At 49.9% G+C, this 22,724-nt stretch overlaps 1 protein-coding gene across 4 annotated transcripts in view; it reads right to left on the bottom strand.

The window, feature by feature from the left end:
- The window catches only part of PAK3 (p21 (RAC1) activated kinase 3), a 106,471-nt gene that overhangs the window by 67,564 nt on the left and 16,183 nt on the right, over positions 1-22,724 (bottom strand). The window contains exons 1-2 of one of the 4 annotated variants that reach the window (XM_075512773.1): positions 17,436-17,525; positions 6,715-6,818 (exon numbers count right to left, since the gene is read on the bottom strand). The exons of 1 other annotated variant lie outside the window; for it this stretch is intronic. The gene's annotated coding sequence lies outside the window, so the exon portion shown is untranslated. Of the gene's footprint in view, positions 1-6,714; positions 6,819-17,435; positions 17,558-17,914; positions 17,936-22,724 lie in introns of those variants that run through there. 2 more of the 4 variants (XM_075512775.1, XM_075512772.1) reach the window with 2 other exon arrangements.

Here is a 22,724-nt window from a genome sequence, read left to right as displayed (position 1 = left end):
AGGGATTCTGTGCAGATTATTAGTTAGTTAATGGCTGGAGAGCGCTTGGAAAAGGTAGAAGGTGAGGTATTGCTCTCATTCCTGTTATTATCATGGGTCTCTGACACACATGCCACAGGCAACTTGGACCTGTCCTTCCTATGAATCTGTGATGCTGGACTCAACATGAATCAGTTCTTCCAAGCACAGCATGTGAGTTATAACAAGCGAACGATGATCTTGGCCTAGAACCTTTTGAGAGCGCTCTGCAGATGGGCACAGGGCCACACGCTCTTAACATGCAAATGTAGCCGTGTGACATCGCTCTGTCCCGTGAGACTATCTGAAGAAACCCTTCTGTCAAAAGCTACTGCTCACCCAGAAAAGCTGGCAGAAAGGAAGATGTGTCTGTACTAAACCATTTGGATGTAGCATCTGCTGGCTTCGCCTAAAGCGCCACTGAAGGGATTTGGGCTAACTTTCCAACTCCACAGTGACAAAGGCTGAGGCACACAGTCTTGCAACTTGGCTCCAAGAACGGTAACTCCCACCAGAGGGGAGGAGAGGACCACCAGGACTTGGATCTACTGGAACTCATCAGCCTTCCCTTCAGCTTCTTCACCCAGACTGACAACACGGAAGACACTGGCCAGACTCTCCTTAGAAAATGATTTATTACAATCTAAACTTTAATGCCAACACATTTAAAGTGGGCCTAACTCTTTCAGGAGCCAGTATTACTTCATTTGACAATCCAACAGCACAAAATGGATCGGAGCAAAGGCTGGAATTTTCACAAGCACGTTTACACTGGGTGTCCACACCACTCAAAGCAGGTGATTTATAACTGAATCAGTTAAGCCACTGCCACTTTTCTGACAAGCCCAGAACTTCCTCCTCCCAGACTGACAGGACGGATTACCTTCATTTCTTTGTAAGTCAAAAGACCAAAGAAACGTCTACTCTGCAGCCAAAGCTGTGCTTGCAGTTCTTAAAGATGCACTCAGGTTTGCTTTTCCAGTGGGCACATCAGCCCAGGATGCAGCCCGCTCCCAGCAGCAAGTGCCTTGGTGAGTGGCTGGCCCACGCCGACTTCCATGGAGAAGCTAGAGGGGATACCTCTAGCTGCAGTGTCACCTTATGCCCTGGAAGAGAACACTGCAGTTGTTCTGGTGCCCCTTCCTGGCCTTCCACCAGCTCCTGATAGACTACACTGTGAATTACCTCTACTCTTTACCTATCTATCCTCAGTAAAAATCTGCTTTGATAACTTGCTGGCAACAGCTGTCAAAAATCCAATTTATGTGCATGTGAGTGCTGTATGTGCATACATCAGAAATTACTGTTTATCATCCAGCTATCTCACTAATCTCCTTTTTGCCAAACTCTGTGGATATAGGGCAATGTGATATTAAAAGGACTCGGCTAGATTATCAGTGCAGGCAGCATGCAACGCCTCCATTTCTAGGTGTGCAATCACCTGCAATTTCAGATAATGCACCTTCCCCAAGGCTTTGGCAAAATATGCGTTTGTGTTGCAGAACATCAAGAGACAGAGAGGCAATAAATTCTCCTCTCCATCCCTCCTTCCAAGAGATAAATGACTTGGCCAGCTGAGTGATAAAGAACCAATATAATTATATGTCATTAAGCTGCAACTAATACTGGTAGAGAATGGATAAGGGCCTGCTGATTAGAAATGCTATCAAGGAAAATCTAAGATGTAGTATTAAAGTACACATTGAAAAGAGAATACATTTCGTGCTTCTCCTAGAAACATTCAACTCTATTTCAAGCCACCAGCTCTTGTTGTTTTACTTGGCATGAGCACTTTTCACCATAAAGAATTCTTTCTTCCATCAAGGATTTTATGAAGGAGACAACAAACAGTACCTACCAATGAAACAGAGAGCCTCCACGTCCTCTTTGGCAAAAAAAGCTCATCTCAATTTTCATTCAGAAAGAAATGCTAGCCTGAGCAGAAAACACTACCAGACCTGACTGCACAGCCCTTTTGCTCCTCATGCAAGGCCTCCACCTGAATCCATACCATTCCTGCATTTACTCCCTGGACTTTGTTGAAACACAATTCTTGTACTGAACATCTTATCCATAAATTTCTTGCCAACCACAACCAAAACTCCACTCATTCGCTTTCAAAGAATATGATGGGATTCAGTAAGACAGCACAGAAATTACTGCCTGTTTCAGGTGCACACAGAAGGCAGCGCTCCGCTCCCATGAGAATCCGGCTCTGGTTGCATGTGTCTCACCATCCATGTGGAAAGCAAATACTTCTACTCATCTGCCAAGCAGGAGTTACTTAGACTTATCGAGCACATATTCCTGCACATTACCTTTGGGACCTGGCCAAAGTTAACTTTTTCAATATCAAGAACCCACCTATATGACCAAGACAGCTACTGGTGCTTCTACAGCCCATTTGGGTCCTGGCCTCTCCCCACAGATCACCACAGTGGGGGTTAAACAGCAGTTCTGGCATTTGCATTTGCAATGGAAAAATTGGGAGCTGCTGAAGGATCTGGGACTGCATTCCTTTAAGTCTGAAACAGGATTCATATCAGATAATACAAATCTCTGATGACTTGTGAGCTGAAGAGGGAAGTTTCTCTGCCCCTTTGCCTTTGACTAGTTCCAGTGATTTCTGTGACAGAGAAGTTTGAGGAAGAAAAGCATAAACCCAGTTCTAACCTGATCTGTCTTCCGATCCCACACAACATTTACATGTGGCCAGTATGTGACCGGCCACCAACGCAGATTCTGTGCCAGTTTTCTGGGCTTGTACCATTCCCAGCTCAGCAAAGTTTCACAACAGTTGAAAGCTGGGGTCTTTATCAGAAGGTGAGTGTTCAGTGTTACTGATAGAACTCAGTCATGATTATCTGCGTAGACATTATACTCTTTTAGCAATTATCATCAGCACTAATATAACTTTGGCTGCTGCAAGCTGTAAGAGTGCCTTGATCTGATTCACATTCGGGGCATTATATCATAAAGTGCAACATATGATCCCACTCTGACAAGCTGATATTGCAGACTGTGTAAATGGAGATGAATCACTTCCTAAGTCTTTGCAGAAGGTTTTTTTGCCCTCAAAGAAACAAGTTTCCATTCTTCTGAAGGCTGCTTGGACAACAAAACCATGCATTCTTTTCCCTGTCTATAAGGAAGGACCTGCAGGGCAGAAAGTCCTTTTTTGAGTGACTGGCCTACGCCTGAAGCCATCTGCAAAATGTCTGTCCCAAGAACTCTGTTTGGGGAAGGAAATCTTGTGAGAGGGGAAGGACTTTGAAAGGGAGCTATAGAAAGGATGAACGCGTGCTGGAAAACAGCAGAAGTCTTGAGACCACATTCCTATTGCAAATGCTATTTAGGTGTCACATCAAGATGAGAATTGATGCAGTTATTAAACACAGCTATTTTATAAACCTCGATTCTGTAAATTAAATGAAAACTTGAGGTCAGACCACATAACTGGAGGCAGGATTTGGCCAAAGGCCATTATTTTTCATAAGGACTGGCCTCTGGGATAGCAGGTGTGTCATGAAACCCCCTCATGATATAGTTAACGCAGACTAAGAGAACAGTACTGACAGATTATTTTTTGCTGAAAGTAATCTCACCACTGAGTTCTGACACAGGTTTGTAAATCCATTCTCATCCCAGAAGCCTGACTGCAAAACAGTTCAACTTGTGGCAGAACACACATCTTCTATATGTAAGACTTACCTGGGATGCTGCTTGGAGTTTGTTTGTTTGTTTTCCCCTGCTCTTTCAATTCTAACTTGTTTATATTTCCAGGAATTAAAGCTAAAGGGCAGAGAGGTAAGATTTTTCCAACATCACAGGAAAAAATACAGGAAAACTGGCTTTCCCCAAACTATCAGGCCGGAGTTGCAATTGCATTTTCACTTGTTTCACTGGACCCATAAAACACCACTTGTGCTGAAAGGGTGCAGGGAGAGACGTCAAGTTTCAAGTGAACATGAGCATCATTTGCTGGTAACTACTTCACAGTTAAATGGATTGAAATGGGTGAGTCCCTTGAGTTGAGGGATATCAGCTTTCTGGAATGACAATGGCATGAGCCCAATGCAGTAATAATTCAGGCCCTACCTTCTGCCTTCAGAGTGTGAGGCACAGACATTAATACAGAAATGCAGCTCCACAGGCTGTGGGATCCTGGGTACCAGAAATTCTGCTCAGTGCAGAGTCTCAGGCAAAGCACAGGGAAGGGAGAGCCCAGAGGGACAGTCTCTAAGATGTGGTTCCAGCATCCACAGCTGGCCTAAATTTTACTCCATGCCAGGAAGCAGCTCCTTTCTCACAGATGGCTGCTGTTAGCAAGTGTTGACACCCACCGTGGAGCAAGTGGGCATGCAATATTAATAGTATCAATGAGAAAATTATGAGCCCACATCAAAGCACTGAAAGTTGTTTTTATGACATTTGGCTTTAAAACTAAGTGCAAAGGGAAAGGTATTACATTCAGCTAAGCATGTTTAGAGGACTTTATTTTTAAGATGTGTTTCTGCAGTTTTCAAACACACATACATATGCAGAATGACCCCTTAAGGACAGGGAAAAGCTGCTGTCAGCTATAACTCAGCAAATCACAAGTTACACAAAGAAATAAAAATCAATGTTGCTCTGAAATTTAGCCTGGTAGAAAAGTCAAAGCTATCATAACTAATGGCTGGGAAGTTCTGCTGTGACCATGTTTTTCCTACAACACGGTCATCCCCTTGGAACCCGGGTCCAAAGATTCTGACGGAATTAAACAGAAGCAAACCAATAATGCAAATGAAGTAGTACAAACTCATTTGCTAGAACTTTTCTAGTAACAGGCAATTATAAAAGAGCATAATGAATTAATCTAATTCAGAAATCTCCCCCCCTCCATTAAAACACTCTGACATTGGACCAAACTACACAGAGCCTGTTCTCAGCAGAAGCAGCACAGCTGAAACATGGATGAAGATGCTGTCAGCAATGCAATCTCTGAGAAGACTGCTGGATTTTGGGATATAATAAACTAGGGACAAGGACAAAGCATAGAAGTACTATCATGAGAATATAGTGGCTGTTACTGGTGTCCCTTTTGACCGAAACAGGGACTGCTCAGCCACGGCTAAGTCTCCACAGATGGGCACAGCCCAATCTGAGCAAATCTACTTGCACTCCACGCAACTTGATGCACGTGTCTGTTTTGATAGCTGTAAAGGCATGTGAGTGCAGAACTGTACCCATGCCAGCATGCCGCGCAAGGTGTCCATTATAGTCCTGTCCCGCTGACAGCTACGGGAGTCTATCAGTTCCAGCTTGGAGGACACATGTTCTATCACTGCAATTCTCTGAACAGCTATAAAGTATGGCATGACGGTAACAGTGAAGTCTTCATGTGATTCTAGATGTGTTTCTCTGATAGCTCTGCCACTTTAACATCCACCCACAGTGAGGGCCTGACATCTTTCTAAGTAGTTTGTTGAGACACTACAACCTGATGACTCAACTTAGTTATTTGTCTTAATCTGCAACAGACCTTGGAGCTGCACAGTAAAATACAACAGGCTATTTCCTCTTGGAGCAGGTGAAAGATGGAATCAACCACTAATACATCTGCTCTACTTTCTCTGCTCAGTTAACTGGTTTCATTTAGAATCAAACCCTGCCTATCTTCTACTTACTATTTGGGCAAAATAGACAGGGTCAAAGCCAATCCTATCTTACACATGTGCAGCCTCCCTGACTTTACTGACGCTCAGGCCAGACAGTTTAAAATTACATCACTGGCATCTTGATGCAGCTTAGATGGCATCACCTCAGGTTACATAGGAACACAGGACTGGGAGAGACCCGCTGGGTCACCAAGTACAGTCCCTGCTGTCCAGGCAACCATGTCACCTAATCCCTTTATAAATGAATCAAAAATAGTTATGAACCATACTGCATTGGGCACACCCCAGGCTGACCATGAATGATGTACTGTGGTGTAAACTGACTTGGGAAAAAGTACACAGACACAACCGGGACAAATTAGACCCTGCGATAAGCAGGGAAGCAACTTAGTCTAATGGCCAGGCAATGGGACAGGCAGCAAGATGGCTAGGTCCTGCTGCTGGCTCCCACGCTGACCCATTCCACCCACACTGGCATTGCTCCATCCCCCAGGTTCCTCTAGGCTGAGACCAAAATAATGACGTTGTCTTTCCTTTGTAGGTTGCTTTTGGCTCTACAGACAAAAACAGGCATACAAGAACTAACTATTTTTATCCACTCAATCTCCCCAGCAGGTTTTTAAAGCCCATTTTAAAGCCCTCCTTTGCAATTCAGTCTGTGGATAATTTGCTACCTGCATTTCTGTAAAGTTTAACCTGTCAGAGCCTGGCAAAGGTGTAATTTCATCCCCAGGCTCTTCTGACTTGAGACTCTGGGCTTCTCTTTGTGGATAAAGTATCAAAGCAACAGCTCTGTGAGACAACAGCCCTTTGCATCTCGCAACCCATGCATTATTCTCTCTAAACATAGTTTTAACAGGCCAGAATCAAAACTTTTGCTCTTCCCTCATTTCTCCTCCCCCTGTGCGCACCTTAAGAAAGAACAAACACAGATAAGAGCAGTAGACAGAGACAGAAAGGATGGTTTATCCCACAGACAGAGGATTACTGCATCATGATGTAATGACCTTGTTCAGAAAAGAAAAAGGTTACTTACATGACAGCACGAGTTGTAGAAATACCAGCTCCTTTCCAGAACAGGGTAAAACAATGTCCATTTAAAGTTATGCTGAAGAAAACGTAAAACACTTGTCCAGTGAACTGGAGAGAGAAAGAGCAAACTTCAGCCCAACTGGCCTGGATATAATCTCTCTCCAGACACACATAACACATTGAACCAAACAAGCAGAAGTGTTGTTCAGCTGAGTATGCACGGAAAGGAAGTGCCATTCTGCTTTCTATCTGTTTGCATCTTCAAACATCCAAGAGTCCCCTCCGCCCCCTACAAAGGTGCAGGGCAAAAATAGCCACTTTTGTGTTTCATTTCAGGTACAAAATGCTACAGAGCCAACCATTTTATTTGCCCCCAGTGAAGTCTTTACGTTTATACTTTCTTTGAATGTTTTCTTCCCCCACAGAACAACTGGAGGCAGGAAGGCCACATGCTGCCTGTATATGAAGCAATCCCATGAAAGAATAACTCAAGGCCAGGCTTGTTTTCTCTGTTTCGACAGCACTTAGTGAAGCCTTGGCCATGACTAAAACTCCAAAGCTGAGTTAATCACATTTATGACTACACGTTCCTCAAAGGGACTTGTTTATAATGAATTTTCAAACGCTATGAAAATAATAGGTATGGTATTTACCATTTAAAACACTGTAAAAGAACACTGATGTTAGTGCCCCAGTACAGCACACTTATTTCGCTGCTAGACATTCATCCCTCACTGTTGTTGTTCTGCTAAAGTGAAGTGTATGTTATTAAAGCCGATATTTACCAACAGATACTACAGTTGTGAAAGTAATATAGTCCTTCCATGTAAAACTAGGCTTCCAACAGGAAATAAAAGACATTTGGCAAGTCTTAGCCTGCCAAGGGCAACTGATACATGTCCTGTTTCCAGGACAAGAAAGCCCTCCAGTTACTCCAGATACTTCCAGCGGTGAATGCTGAGCTTGTCTGGTAAGTTTTCCGAGCCCAGTGGAAATCCTACAGCAGACACAGAAAGCTCTGAGTCTGAATTGGCACCAGATGCTTTAGAAAACAAGTGAATTTCATTTTGTTACAAGAATATGAGAAGGCCAAAATGCTTTATTTGTCAGCACGGGAACAGTCACTCATCTAAAGACTATGAATATTCTGTTGAAGTTGTTATAAAAATGAGACTCTTCCAAGGAAACCCTGCACTGAGCAACAGTGCCATGCGCCAGCTTACAGTGCCCTCTACACTCGTATGCCACAAGAAACGTATTTTCTATAGCAGATGAACAGCAACGACAGCCTTCAGACTAGAGTATGGAATATAATTTGCAGCAAATTCCAACCCCTCAAGAAGAAACCTACAATATCTCCCTACTAGCTTAAAGACTCCATACAAAGGCCAACTCAACATCATGCGTCTACTGCAGTGTTTCTCCTCAATTAACCAAGAAAAAGTGTATTAGCCATACATCAAAACTGCATTGCAGCTAGAACTGCCAATTACTTATGGCAAGAAGGGAGGCTGATTCATTTGACTGTATGTGGGCCTTGGCTGGAGTTTTCCCAAAACGTACAAGAAAAGAAGAAAACCTCAGTGAACCTCCCCCTCATTCCCACTCCTTCCTCCCCCCCAAATCACAGTCAAGAGGCCCGTGCTTGCAAAAACAACATTTCCTGGAGGATTCTTTCTCCAAATCACTCCTTTTCTAAATTCAGACAAAACACACAGCAACTCAAAGTACGTTTGCATATATACGCATATAAGGACACCCCTCCCAAACACGTACAAGTGAAATGCAATGCAAAGTGTCTAAAAAGCCTTTAAATCCCCAGTCCCCAGAGAGTCCCTAGATCTTCACTTATAAATCCCGCTGCGTTTTGTGGCCACCTGTGCAATGTGTAATGGCTACCTTATAACACTCGGCTCAGCAACCAGCCTGCAATGGTGGCTGAGCAGGGGGTGGCAGGGCCTTGTCTTTTTGCTCCAAGCAATCACAAAACAGAACATTTCTGCAATGCACAAGCACATCCTGAAGCCAGATCCTTTCACAAGCTCCTTGTATCGGATGCATTTAACACCTAATACGTCACAAGTAGCAATCCTCCATCCAACCTGTCCCTCCTTCAGTGTATACGTTTCAAACGGGCCTTGCAGCCCCAGGGTGCCGGGGTTGTTCTCTCCCTAGCACTGCCGGATGGAAGCACCACAGGTCTGCTTTGAAAAAGGACACATGAAGTAATGCTCCACCATAAATTGTCTGCATTAGTCACCAAGGACCCAAATTCTGTCATTTAGGCACCTACCAGCCTAGGTTTGCAAGGTCCCTGGCCACACCAACACCACTGTTCCCCACAGTGAGCTCAGGACACAAAAATTCAATCGTGTTTGCTTCTAACTGATATCTTCCATTGCTCCACCAGCACCACCCTGCTGATGACCTCGGACATTTGACTTTCCAGTCAAACTTGTTTCCAGTGTGTCCGACACGAGTCAACATGCACCCAGCCCCCCCAGAGCAGTCAGACCCTGCCTTAGCACATCTCTGCTTTTTCTCCAAGCCTGACTTTTAGCCATTTATTGTAAACCTTTAAAACAGTTTTCACAGAAAATATGTTTTGAGATTCTCAGAGCACAGCAAAATACTTGAAGCATGCACCTACTGCTCACTGCTCTCTGGCACCAACATCCAAAAATCAAGTGAGCACACCGAGAGCCTGGGCCAGCCTGAGCCGCCCCTCCTGTGGCAAGGGGGACTGGCAGTCAGACATGGCCAGCTCCACAGATGACAACGTAGTATCTCACAAACACTGCAGGACAGACCAGTGCAAAGCATCTTTTGCCTAATGACCTCACCAACAAAAGCCATCAGGCTAATGAGAACTTATGCTTTAGAGGCTTGTGGGAATATGCAAGAGCACAATTTTTTCCTCTCCTCGCCCAAAAGTAAGTCCTACTGTGGGTTGACTTTGGGATTATGTTTACCAGACTGCTTCCTGGGGTCCATACACAGCTGTAACTCTCAATGTATAATTTCTGTTCTGGTACACAAGCAATTATACTCAGGATTACCACCCCAAGAGATGTATTCCTCAAACAGAAGATCACACATGTTCAGCCGTACCCATGAGGCCAAGCTCTGCCATTCTGCTGGGATCAGCAATGCAAACACCATGAAATACAGCCTTCAAGAAATACTCAAGAATCAGGTAAGTGACCTCTTGCATCATCTGTGGGCCTGGAAACTTCAATCCACATGCTGTTGCTCATTAAGTAAAAGAAGAGAGATCTTACCACACCAAGAACTTCCAACTGGAAAACTACCTCATACCCAGATTCCTATTGCTTTTCCTTATGTCATGGTTTAACCCCAGCCGGCAACTAAGCCCCCCCACCCAGCCGCTCACTCACTCTCCCCTGGTGGGATGGGGGAGAGAATCAGAAGAGTAAGAGGGAGAAAACTCATGGGTTGAGATAAAGACAGTTTAACAGGTAAAGCAAGAACCGTGCACACAAGCAAAGCAAAACAAGGAATTCCTTCCCTCCTTCCCATGGGCAGGCAGGTGGTCAACCATCTCCAGGAAAGCAGGGCTCCATCATGCCTAAGGGTGACTTGGGAAGACAAATGCCATCATTGCAAACGTCCCCTCTTCCTTCTTCTTCCCCAGCTTTCTATGCTGAGCATGACGCCATATGGTGTGGAATGTCCCTTTAGTCAGTTGGGGTCAGCTGTCCCAGCTGCGTCCCCTCCCAACTCCTTGTGCCCCCCCAGCCTCCTCGCTGGTGGGGTGGGGTGAGAGGCAGAAAAGGCCTTGACTCAGTGCAAGCACTGCTCAGCAGTAACGAAAACATCCCTGTGTTATCAACACTGTTTCCAGCACAAATCCAAAACACGGCCCCATACCAGCTACTACAAAGAAAATTAACTCTATCCCAGCCAAAACCAGCACACCTTATTACATGAAGAAGCCTGGCATTCACCCTGAGTGTCGAGTGCTCTACAGACCACAGGAGAAGACAGGGCATGCCCTGAAGAATAAGTTGCTCAAAAGCTCTCACTGTCTGCATTATGGATCGTGGCTGTAGGAAGTGCTCCCTAATTAGATGCTTTGGAGACATTTTACTTCAGAAACACACAATGGTACCAGGAGTTCCAGTGTTTCAGTATCACTACAGCTTTCGAAAAGAAGGGTCCAGGACACAACCTCTCTGCGTGAACTGTCAACATACTGCAGAAAAGAATAAGGCTCCACTCTCAGCTTATTCCTTCTGAAGTGCTTAATATTATTCATTAATGCCACCAGAGAGGAAGATTCTGCATTCCCCTAGTGCAAGAAGAAGCAGAGAGAGAACAAGAGCATAGAGAGAAGGCGTGGTGCAGGATGTGGGGCAGAAATGCAAGGAGAAGACTGTCCCCACAGATTGCCGCTCTAGATACTTCCAAATATTACCCCACCTCCTTCTGGTCCATGCTTCCTATGAAGTGCAAGGTGCCTCCTCAAAAAGAAACAAAACAGGGAGCAAATTCTGACTGCTTTAGTCTTTTCTTCTTGCTAGAAATCTCACCTCTTCCCAACCTGAGTTCCCAGAGCCTCTGGAATGAAGAGAGGAGAGCCATAGCACAGCACAGCTAACAGAGACCATATCTGTAGAAAATAACTGACCCGGATGCCAACCTGAGCTGGCTAGGCTCACTAAAAAGATCAAACGAGGATGTAAGCAGCTCTTTTCTGGAGCAGGCAGGCATCGTTTCAGTTGTTGAAATATTCATGCCCCGATAGGAGCTGTGGTATCAATGTCTGTCCCTGATACAAACAAACCTGAGCTCAAAGCATGACAATCTGTGTTGTGCAGAGTGGAATGACAATTTAAGGCATTTTCCAAGCCTCCATTTCTGCATGCACACGTTTGACAGCTTTTCTGGTGACACTTCAAGAGCATCCCAAATCCAAGTCCACAATCTTCTGCCTGTGAGGGCAGGAGACATTAAAAACAGTTTTAGCAAATGCCCAGGCTTTTAATTGTGTGACTTCCCTTCTTCCCTCTCAGGTTTACCATGCACCAGCAGCCCCATGTTTCACCTGGGGAGTGGCTGGGTGCACCTGATGAATATGAGCTGGCATCTGGGCACTGCAGGTTGAATCAAAATTCTCTGCAGGGAAGCAAGTGGAAAATTTCCGATCTGGAGGATTTTCTCCTTCACGATAGGGAATAGAGAAGGAGGAGACAGAAAATGGAAAACATTAGGCCTTTCACTCCCCTTGAGAGACACACAGAAGTACTTTCCAGTGCCCTTGCCAAATAAAGCAAACAGCACTTTATTCGTGCCAGCAAAGGGACAGGGACTGGGGGGCCACACAGGTCCTGCCCCTTCAACAGCACTGTCTGGAGAAACGAGCACGCTCAGGTGACATGACAAGAAAATGTTTTACTACCCCCCTAGTCACATGCAGCCGACTGTGCATACACCCTGCAAAGGTGAGCCTGCTAAGGTGCCAGAGCATTTTCAACACTTGAAGATTAGAAAGAAAATGAGAATGGTCCGGCTCTGGAGTCTGTGCTGTACTGCAATGTTGAAATGGCAGTTTGTTTCAGGCTTATAGGGGATCTAAGGCTGGACAAAAATGACATGGCAGTACATTGTCTTGTGGGAATGCCAAGCACATGCGTGTGCAGCAAGCTGGATCAAAGCACAGCTATCACTGGCCCACGTGCAAGGTATCACTTTCAGAAGTCAAGGGGTCATATCAGAACCTTTGTTTCCATTTCTCTGAGAAAGCACACTTTTGCCCTTAGGATTATGAAGAAATATGTAAAATTTTCCCAGAGATTCCCTGAACACATGTTTTGGGATCCAAATTGCCTTAATTCATTTCTGATGGCAATGAAAAAGTACACACGACCAGAGCAGACAGTAAAGGAGGTGTATCCAACCTTAACTTTGCCATTTCCCATCTTTGCAAGCGTTATACAGTGCTGTATTGGATTGTCCTGCACCTGTACTACAGGGAGAGCCCCAACACCAGCATTGTCACATGGAAGCAGTGCAAACTGTTCAAACTGCGTAGCTGACAGCAAAGACTCCAGGGCAAAGAAGTGCTTTGCCTTGGATCAGTCAAGAGTCAGTTGCATCTGTCAATACGCTACTAGATAAGCAACTGACAATAAAAAATAATGTTGGGAAATGAGCCCATCGAATATATAGCAACACTATTTTACCCTTGAATACTTAATGCACACAGTCATGATGATAAGCCATTAGAGCAAGACAAATCAACAGGTAACATCTGCTCATGCTAAGCAACATTCATGGCAGAGCTTTCTCAGCTGAGCAAGACATGCCCCTGTTTTAAGAGGGACATGATTTCTAAGTCTTCCTCTAGAAGGGAAGATACAAGACTGGACATTGGAGTACCCAGAGGTGCACTTAGCCCAGTGCTCCAAGAGCCAGACTTGCAGGTAGGGCTGGTGACATATGCTGACAAGAAGATCCTCCCAACCCAGGAGCCAGAAGACCTAGAGCACTTGTAGGTCTGCCTGTCTCCCGCCCAGGGCTTCCTGGGGTCAAGAGCTCCAGTAGCTGGGGACACGAGACAGCATCAACAAGACCATAGGCTTCTCGGATGACAGCCAGTGGGACTGACTGGGTGGGTGCCATGCTGCTTGCCCAGAGCAAGGGGTACCCACCTGCCATGTCCTACACCACTTGGTTGAGGTGGTCAGGGCCACCTTGCAGCCCAGTCTCCTGTCTCAGAAAACCCAGCAGGCCAACTCATACAGAGGGCACTGCCAGAGCTAAGCCGCACCTGTCCAATTAAACACGCAAAATGAAAAGTCCCTTTGCTGTCCCCAGAGCACACCCTACATTTTCTGTCAGCTGCGCACAGGCCACAGCTGCTGACATTCACCTGGAAAAGATCTCCAAAACACAAAGCACCAAGACAAGCCACTAGCAAACCACAGATAGTTTTGTCGTATTTTTCCATTATAGATTTACTGCTAGGAGCAGGAGACACATCAGCGACAGCAGGTCTGAGACAAGACATTCACGTCAGCATCTCCACCTGTGCCGACCCAGGCCCAATGAGACCTACCAATTACCACTCAGCCTAATGCCATTCTTCAAGTATCAGGCAAATCAAAGTAAACATAGAAGAAACAGAAGATATGTAAGCTCGACTATTTGTGTCTGAAAGGTAAAAAGCAAAACAGAGCTGCAGGGGGAAAATGCTAGCTAAACACAAAATAGTATTGGTGAGTAGAAAGGTTTATTTCTGCAGATGAAAGTTAATTCATGTTTCTCTCCCCCCTTCCCATTGCTGCCCTCCCCACCCACTCACTCTTCTCCCCCTGCCCATTAAGTTCCTGGGAGAAAAGCTTCAAGCACCTTTTGCAGGATCTAAGGCAGGAAATAAAAGAGGAAGGTCACAGTGGGCTCCCACCTGCCCACTGTGTAGCACAGCAAGGAACAGAAATCAGTACTCAAACCAGCTAGGCACAAACTGACAGCAGTGTTAATGTCCCAAAGTCACAGGGAGTTCAACCAGAGCAGAAGCCGAATCCAAATCTGGCAACATCTCCCCTGTGACCAGTTCCGTGCAGACATAGCTAAAATGGAGAAGCTGAAGGCAGATCTGAAAGACCTCCAGCTTCCAGGCAGTTTTTGATCCCTGGCAGCTCCAGGAACACTTGGATCCACAGTCACAATTAAAGTATTATAAGAAAAAGGGGAGAAAGCTTCTAGACAGGGGGAACAGGAACTGAAATGGGACTATCGCCACAAACCAGCTCTCCTCTAGAACCAAGTACTGCCAGGCCAGGAGATGGCTAACACAGGAGCTGGGTTTGTTATGGCGAACAATATGTGGCAGAGCTGAATTTGTCTCACCTATCCCTGTAACCGTATGCACAAAAGTTGCAAAGAAATATGGGGGGTGGAGGAAGACGACCTCTTGTGCCAACTCTGTTTTTCCAGACCTTGTGAGCTGGCTCAGGACACACAGGATAATTTGGACTTCAACTTCCACACACTTTTAAATACTGAATTTTGGTCAGATCCTCACAGAGAAATTGCCCAGTGAATGGTCTACTTGGAAAGATAAAGTCCTCTTCACTGTAGTCAACAGCAAAATGCTCGCCAACTTCTGCGGGACCCCCCTACACAGTCTCATTGGACTTGTTAGTTTATAGGGCACAAAGCCCTTGTCGGACATTCCCTACAAGAAGCTGGCATGCTCATGCTAAAGCCCTGAGGTGAACGAGGCGCAAGCACAGGGCCTGTGACAACCGAAGCAGCTCACCCTGGGTATTGCCTCCTGCAGCACTGCTGCCACAGCTGCCTCCTGAACTGTTGCTGCTGCAAGCGGTGGCCTACGAGGCTGGAAACTTAATCCTGTAACAGGAGCTCAGGGCTCGCAGGAGCTACCGAGACTTACTTTTAGTTATCCAGAGTCACTCAGTGAAGAAATGCCATCCATGCAGGTCTCGGTTCAGAGCATGAACTCCTCTGCAGCCCAGAGGCAGCTGCCTGCAGCCCCCCACCCACAAAGCCAGCCACCCCCCAAACCCAGCCCCTCGCACCGTGCCTGCCACCAGGTCCTCTGCCCAGTCCCACGCTCCAGGAAGGCAGCTCCAACCAATGCAGCCACAAGCATCACTGTCCCTCGCCAACCTTGTGCTCACCACAGAAAACCCAGGCTCAGGGCAATCCTTCCCCTCCACGTACATAAGCTGTCATGGCAACCTTCACTCCCCAGCCTTGAACAACCCACCAGCCCATGTCCCAGGCCTAAAACCAATTATCCCCGATTCCTGATTTACTTTGTTTTCTGCTCACGCCGTTGGGTAACCTGTGACTGAACACCTTTCCTGGAAGTCTGAGGCTCCTCTGCAGCCATGTGCCCCATTTCCACAAGAGACGGGGCAAAAGTGCTTGAAAATCCCCAGTGCCACTTCTGCGCGGATGGCCTGCGCCCTGCCAGCAGGCCCTGCACCAACTCCTGCTCAGGGACACCGCGGTCCCCTCTGGCACACCCTCCTGCTGCCAGCTGCCCTGGCCCCAGGCAGTCGCCCTGGCCGGGGCTATGTTCTCACCCCCATTCTCCCGCTGTGCTCCCCCTTCCTGCCCTCCATCTGCAGCAGCCACTTCCCCTCCGGGGTCCCGGCCGGCGCCGCTGCCCCCCAGGGCCCCCGGCGCAGCGGCCTCCTCCTGCCCCCTCATAGCTGTGCCCGGGCCCCCTCCTCCCCGCCTGACAGCCAGGGAGAAGGTGGATTCACACAAGAGGAGGAGCCAGGGAAGAAGATCTCATCTCATCATCCCCTCCGGCCTCAGCATTTCCTTCCCTCTCCCCCTCAGGCAGGCAGGTAGCAGCCTGGCTCCGGCCCTGCAGCCTCCCCCGGCCCTCCCGACAGCCCGTCCTCCTCCTCACTCTGGGGTGATTCATGTCAGCCCGAAACTCGCTCAGCAAAGCCCGCTTCGGTCTCCGGCCTCCTGGCTCCCTGTGCCAAACGTCATCGCCGACTGTGCCCAGAAGGAAAACAAAAAGTGGACTCCCCTCTCCCTCAGTCTTTGCGGGGCGTCGCATCTGGGCAGGTGGGGCATCAGGGAGATGAGGGGAACGAAGCTTTCAGGGGCGTCTGCCAAACTCTCCACCCAGACAACCAGGTTGTTCACTCCCAACGCGTGTTGTGCCCACCCCAGCAAATGGAGCCACGCGGGGAGACACAAAACCCAACCCCTCGACACCCCTCGGGGTTGCAAGTCCAGAAACAGCCCCGTTCTTTCCAGCTCAGGCCCACAATCTCTTTCAGATGTTGCTCGCTTTGAAGCCACGGCTCTTCCTGTCTGAATTCCCTCAGCCTTCTACATTAAATACATCACTCTATTGCAAGCAGGGTTCATTTCTGGCACCGCTGAAAACTGGATCTGAAAACTGTCTGAATGACCAAAAAGGGGGCACCCGTGCCGAGCGCATCCCCCACCGGAGGAGGGAAGCCTGAAGCAGCCAGACATCACGCTGGAGCACTTCCTCGGCTGGCTGGTGTACAAGTCTGGGACAAAGGGACAGCCCAGCACAGGGACCAGCTCCAGTGTGGCATCAGGCACCACCATGCATGTGCAGGGGAGAGACCACCCTTCCCTGAATGGATTTCAGGAAAAACTTGGCAGGCGTTTTTAAAGGGGTCAATCGGCTGCGTGCTGCCGATAAAGAGTATTTAAAAAAAAAAATGAAAAAGGCACAGTTATTTATAGCCCCGAATTTCTCTCTCCTCTGCAGAAGCACAGCCCAGAAGGCTGCATTGTTGGAAGAGGGGGAACTCACGCACCACGACAGCCTTTAGGGCCGGTGTCGGCGCTGACATAACTTCAGACCCCAGAGAGGCTCTGCGGCTCGCAGCCACGCCGGGAGTTCCCTCCCGCAGGACACCGGTCTCCATTTACAGACGACGCCGGGCCGCCCGGTAACGCAGCTGTCACTGACGGGAGAGGAACCCCGGAGAGGCAGACGACGCCGGGACCGGAGCGGCCCGGCCCTCCCCGCGGCCGCACACCCCGCGCGGCTCCCCCGGCCCAGCGGAGCCCCCTCCCCCCGCCGCGGCGCCGGGAGGAGCCGGCGCGCCGCACGCACGGCCACGGGCACCGCGCTGGGCGGGCGGGCGGGCGGCCGCGGGCGAAGCTCGGCAGGCCGCTCCCGGTCCGCCCCGACGCGCGGCGCGGCGGCGCAGAGGCCGGCCTCACCTGCAGCTCCCGCTGTCATGCTGCACCGGCCGTCCCCCGCCGCGGCCTCGCGCCGCCGCCGAGGGCCCCCCCGGGCGCAGCCCATCTGCCGCGCGCCCGTCCCCCCGCGCCGCCGCCGCCGCCGCCGCGCGCCAATCGCCGCGCGCGCCGCCGGGACGCGCCGCCGCGCCCCAGCCCGTGTCGTCACCCGCCGCCCGCCGCGCCCATTGGCTGCGCCCGCGCGGCTGCGGCGGCCCCCTCGGCGCGCGGGGCGGGCGGGCGCGCGGGGGCAAATCTTGTGTTTCAAGGCAGCTGCGTGGGGAAAGCGCGGCGCGGGGGGGTCCCCGCCAGCCCCCGGCCCTCCTCCGGCGTGGCTCGGCCGCGGCAGGGGTGTGCGGGCAGCGGGGAGGCGGGGAGCAGCACCCGGCCGGCACCCAAAGGTGTCCTGGAAGGCATCACAATGCCCCTTGGCCCTCGTCTGCAGGGAACAGGAAACGCACCGTGAAATTTCGGGTTCCCCCCGAGTGACGTTTGCCGTGTGACGGCGGGTGGGCTTTTCCTGTCAGCGTCCAGGCGTGGGAGAAACCCACCAGGCGCAAGGCTTGAGCAACCAGCTCCGGCCACTCCCGCGACAAAGAGGGCACTTCCCCGCAAAGATCCCCAAACGCACCAGAAGAAAAACCTCCTCCTTCACCGTGTGTGTTTCCCCTTCTCCTTCTTTCATTTAGAATTGCGCTTCCCCAGGCAGAGCCTGGTCCCGCTTCTCCCGAACCCACCAGTTCAACTCCTCCATGCAAGGTCTGGAAAGTAGAAACAGACCCTGTTTTGATGAGGATGACCTCACGTTTACAGTATTTCCAAAAAAAAAAAAATCCACAGACAAACATGACCAATTTTTACAACCTCCCCGGCTCTGCTCTCCTGCCCGCACACCACCAGCTATGGAAAGGGCCATGCTGTTACATCCCAAGATGGGCACATCTTTGACCTTTTCTTCTTTTTTTCCCGAGGGAGAGGCACAAGGTAGCGTTTAATAATGCATTGTGCAGCAGCTACGGGCAAGAAATGAAGACTACCTTCTGCTGGCTGCTTTTGCCAAAGGTAAGGCAGGTCACATGTAATTACTCCAGAGGAGATAACAAACCCTCCCAGCCCCACCACACGGCATGTGATCCTCTCTGACCACGAGTGGTCACACCGTCGCCTTAAAGCTCGTTCAAAGGACTGGTTCTCCAAAAGCAAAAGCACACTGAGTCACTCTGTCAACGCCGACGTGACAAGCAGCCCCTACTGAATCATTGCCGTCCCTTCCTGCTGTATGCTGAGGTCTCACCAAGGTTTTCTTCCCCGGTGTGAGTCAAATCTATCCCTTAGCTGGCTGACTCTGCAGTGATCACAGTCAAGCAGTGGAGCAAGTTCTCAGTGCTGTTCCCATCCTTGTAGAGAAATACCCCTGTGGATAGATGACTCTTGGGATCCTCTAAGGTCAGCAGCGACCCTGCAAAGCCGCTGGCCCTCGACAGTGGAAGAAGAGGCACCTTCCACTTTCTGCTGCCCGTAGTGTCCACCCCAGCAACAGCACGGTGTGCATCCAAGGGGGCTCAGGACAAGCAGACAGGGTAACCCCTGCAGAAGACACACTCTCCCTTGTTGAGCTACGACAGAGTAGTTTGCAGAGGGCTTAGGCTTTGCCCCAGCTTCTCCCCCTTCAAAGTCTGTGCAAAGATTTAGGGGAACGTTCCCCGACTGCAGTGATGAAGGGAACACAGCTGAAGAAGCTGTCAGGGGTCCCCGCAGACTCACCTAGCCCTGCAGGGCTGAAGGGCCATACCCTGCAAACCACACTGGCTGCTGCAAGCTGCTCTTTAAAGACAGCCCACAGAGCTGGAAAGGACTGAGCAGCTGGTGGACAAGCGGTACCCAGCCACCTCCAGAGTAAAAATTATTCCCAATTGCTTCGGACACAGAACGGTGGGTTATTTACCAGCCCCATGCCGCAGCACACCACACGCAGTGTGAGGTGTGTGCTCCGCTCACAGGCTTCCGAAGGAGGGAGGCAGCTCAAGGAAAAGCTGCAGACAGAGCACCAAGTCAGGCAATTACAGATGTTAGGACTGAATCTGTGAGTGAATCACTTTCATTCATTTTTAAAAGTCCAACTAAAACATAGTTTTAGCATAAACTATTAGCAAAGCTATTCTTATAAGCGTTATAAGAAAACTGCAGGCTCCCTGAGACACCAAGCCCGGTGCCTTGGCTTCTGTCTGACTTTGCCAAAGGCTGGGCGAGAGCAGATGAAGGAAGAGTTTCAGCTTCCTTTCCCCTGTGAAAGAGCAGAAACTTGACTCCGTCACTGCACGCAGTGAAAAAGCAAGATCAGATCCCTTACTCTCAGCCTGGTCCAAAGTTACAACTCTCTTTGGAGCCGACGAAACCTCGCAAACATTGACTGTGCACGGTGGAGTTTTTCCTGAAAATCACAGAGGGTTCTTAGAAGTCTGTGCCTTTGGGGTTGGCCTTTAGAGACCACAAAGCCCTTGAACCTGTGCTATTTCAGCCTCCCTGGGTTCTCCAGCTATCTTTAAGCTGCTGGATGGAAGCCGACTGTCCCAAGCCTGATAGCAAGCTGATGCCCCATGCTTGCCCCATGCCTTCCTGGGAAAGGAGACAAAGAGAGGAAGCAAAGGCAAAGGCCAGAAAGGGGAAATTGCCCAAACCACAGAGCTTTCTTGCCCCTCACCCCAGCCGTACGTGAGGCTGACCCCGTCAGAGCTGGAGGGCTCCTCCGCACACTGTGAGCAGCCAGGTGTGCCGACAACAGGCACATTGCTCACGGCAGGCTGCTAGGAGAGGGAAAAAGCCGAGTCACTGCAGGGCCAGGGCACCCACACAGCCCCGGGGCACGGGGCTCGGCAGTGCAAGCTGGACTCGCTCCACGGGTCCGACACCTGGGACGGGCTGGGCTGGGCCAGACCTGCAGTCTTGCTGAGCCTGATCCAGTCCAGACATGGACAGGGTGCCAGCTTTGTCCCCAAAGGACATGGAGAAGCAGGCAGGTCCCTGCTGGATGTCAATCCTGTGTGACTGTCACATGGGTGTCAAAGCTAGTTGGAAACGCTTCGAGAGCCTGCACGCCCACGATATCTGGCCTCTGGACCTGCAGGGCCTGCCTGAACCCTGTCTTTTCAGGAGCCAGGTAGGTCTCCGAGCAAGGGTCTCATCCTGCAAAAGTAACCTCAGAAGCTGCCCTAATTTGAGCCCAAATGCCCAATGCTTTAGGAGTCTGAGAAGCAGGAAGAGGGACCTGGCTGGACCAGGTCCATTGCCAGCCCCAACTGCCAGCCTCAACTCCCAGCTGGCTGGAGCCCCAGCCAGCTCCTTTCTTATGTGCTAAAAAAGGCAAGACTGGCTGTATCAATCAGGACTGTCGTGCTGGAGTGTCTCTGTGCTGGGCTGTGCACAAGCTCCCCAGCCCCTCCGTGGGGCACCCCCCAAGAGTGGCCCAGGGACAACTCCTCCCTGAAGATGCAGCCCCATGGAAGCACAGGGCCAGCAACGCAGCAAAGCAAGCGAAAGAGAAAGAAGTATTAGCTCTGAGCAAAAAATAGCCTTCTTGTACCCTTTGTTCCTCCGGAAGATGCCTGAGGACTTCAGAAGCCAAAAGCCATGTAACCTCATCTTTAGATCTAATCAGACGGACCCTCCCAAACTGACTGCAGTGCTGCAGACTCACACTGCCTGAAACTACCAGCACCCTTCCTTGTGTAAGAGGGGTGTGCAAGGCTAAACGTCTCAGTAAAAGAGACCAAGCACCAGCATTTTCAGAAACCAAATGTACACCTAGCTGGGATGGCCAGGAAGTTAAAAAAAGAAAAATCTTTCTTGAGCAAAAAGAGGAATCCCTTTGAAGAGCTGCCTGATCCTGCTTTCACGGCCAATGTGCTCAAGCAGGGCAGGAATTCAGGAAAGCTCTGCAGGCGCACATCTGCAGGATGCCTCGGTCAGTACTATGTAGGATGTAACCTTAATGGGGTACGTGGTTCCAGGGGTGACTCAGATACACCCTAGTGAAGGCACAAGGCCACTGAGCAAACCCCTCTCTGCTTCAGCAGGGCAGGAAGGTGGACACGTTCTCCTTCCGCGACAGAACTGGTTCTGCCGCATTTATCACACCTTGCTGGGAAACACGACACAATCTGAGCAATACAGCATGACTGGTAATTGGGTGTCAGTAGGTTTTCATGGGAAGGGGGGAGTAAGGATCCCATTAATCTCCCATACTTAGTGGTAGCTGCCAGAGAGCTTGTCCTGCAGATAAAATTAACTCTGACAACTAACTCCCATCCCCATTAACAAAACCCCAATAAGCAGCAACCTATTCTGGCTCCTAACAGCTGTGGGTATTATGCTACCCTGCAGCTTTCTGCCTGTGCCAGACTGCCAAGGCACAAGCACTCGGCCGCCATGGCTCTCGCTCCTGACCAAGGCTGCATGACGTGGGGGGCTCAGGGGACCCCTCTGCCAGCCCTGCCGAGCCGAGGCAGCTCCGGAGCGGTTTGAAGCGGGACCGCAGCAGGACTGGCTTAGCTGCACCGGGGGCTGATCTGGGGAGCGCCGGGGGGAAAGGGACACGGAGGGACGCTGAAAGCTAACAATTAAATTTTGGGGCCTGCTTGGCCCATGATGTCATGGTTTCCCAGCGCCCCGCCGATTGGCTGCGGGTGAGCATCTGCTGGGAGCTGGGGCTGGTTATTTGCCTGAGGTTCAGACCTTTCCCAGCGGCTCTGAATCAGGCTGGTTGTCGTGACAACCTGGATAGTGGCAGCTCCTGATAACCACGTAATGAGGTTGTCACAAAAAGGAGCCCCTCCATCAGAGAGGTTTAGGGATCATTAATGTTTCCGAGGGAACGTGAGAGCAGAAGAGGTAAGGGGACCATCTGGCAATGCTGGAGCACGTCAACAGCCTCCCTTGGAAAGGAGCTTCGTTAGACAGGAACCACCTACCGACGCGTAGCGATGGGAACCAGGCAGGCTGCCTGCCAGCAGCGAGGGGGTCCCAACTGCTCAGCTGTGGGATCTGATATCTGCCCAGATCCAGGCAAAGACGGAGCAAGGAGGACACACGAGTGCTGCTTGGGAGCGACCCGAGTCCCTGAGCGCTGAAGGTGCCCGGGGCTCACTCGGGCACAGGGCAGTAACACAGCCTGGGACAAGTGACACGGTGAGGCTGGCACACAGAAACCTTCCCACCGTGCCACTGGCCTCACAGGCTGCCTCTTAGAGGGTAAGTCATTGAACCACTCTGTGC

The sequence above is a fragment of the Mycteria americana genome, chromosome 10 (genome assembly GCF_035582795.1).
Source record: "Mycteria americana isolate JAX WOST 10 ecotype Jacksonville Zoo and Gardens chromosome 10, USCA_MyAme_1.0, whole genome shotgun sequence".
NCBI classification, from domain to species: Eukaryota; Metazoa; Chordata; class Aves; order Ciconiiformes; family Ciconiidae; genus Mycteria; species Mycteria americana.
This window is presented reverse-complemented; position numbering and strand designations above follow the sequence as displayed.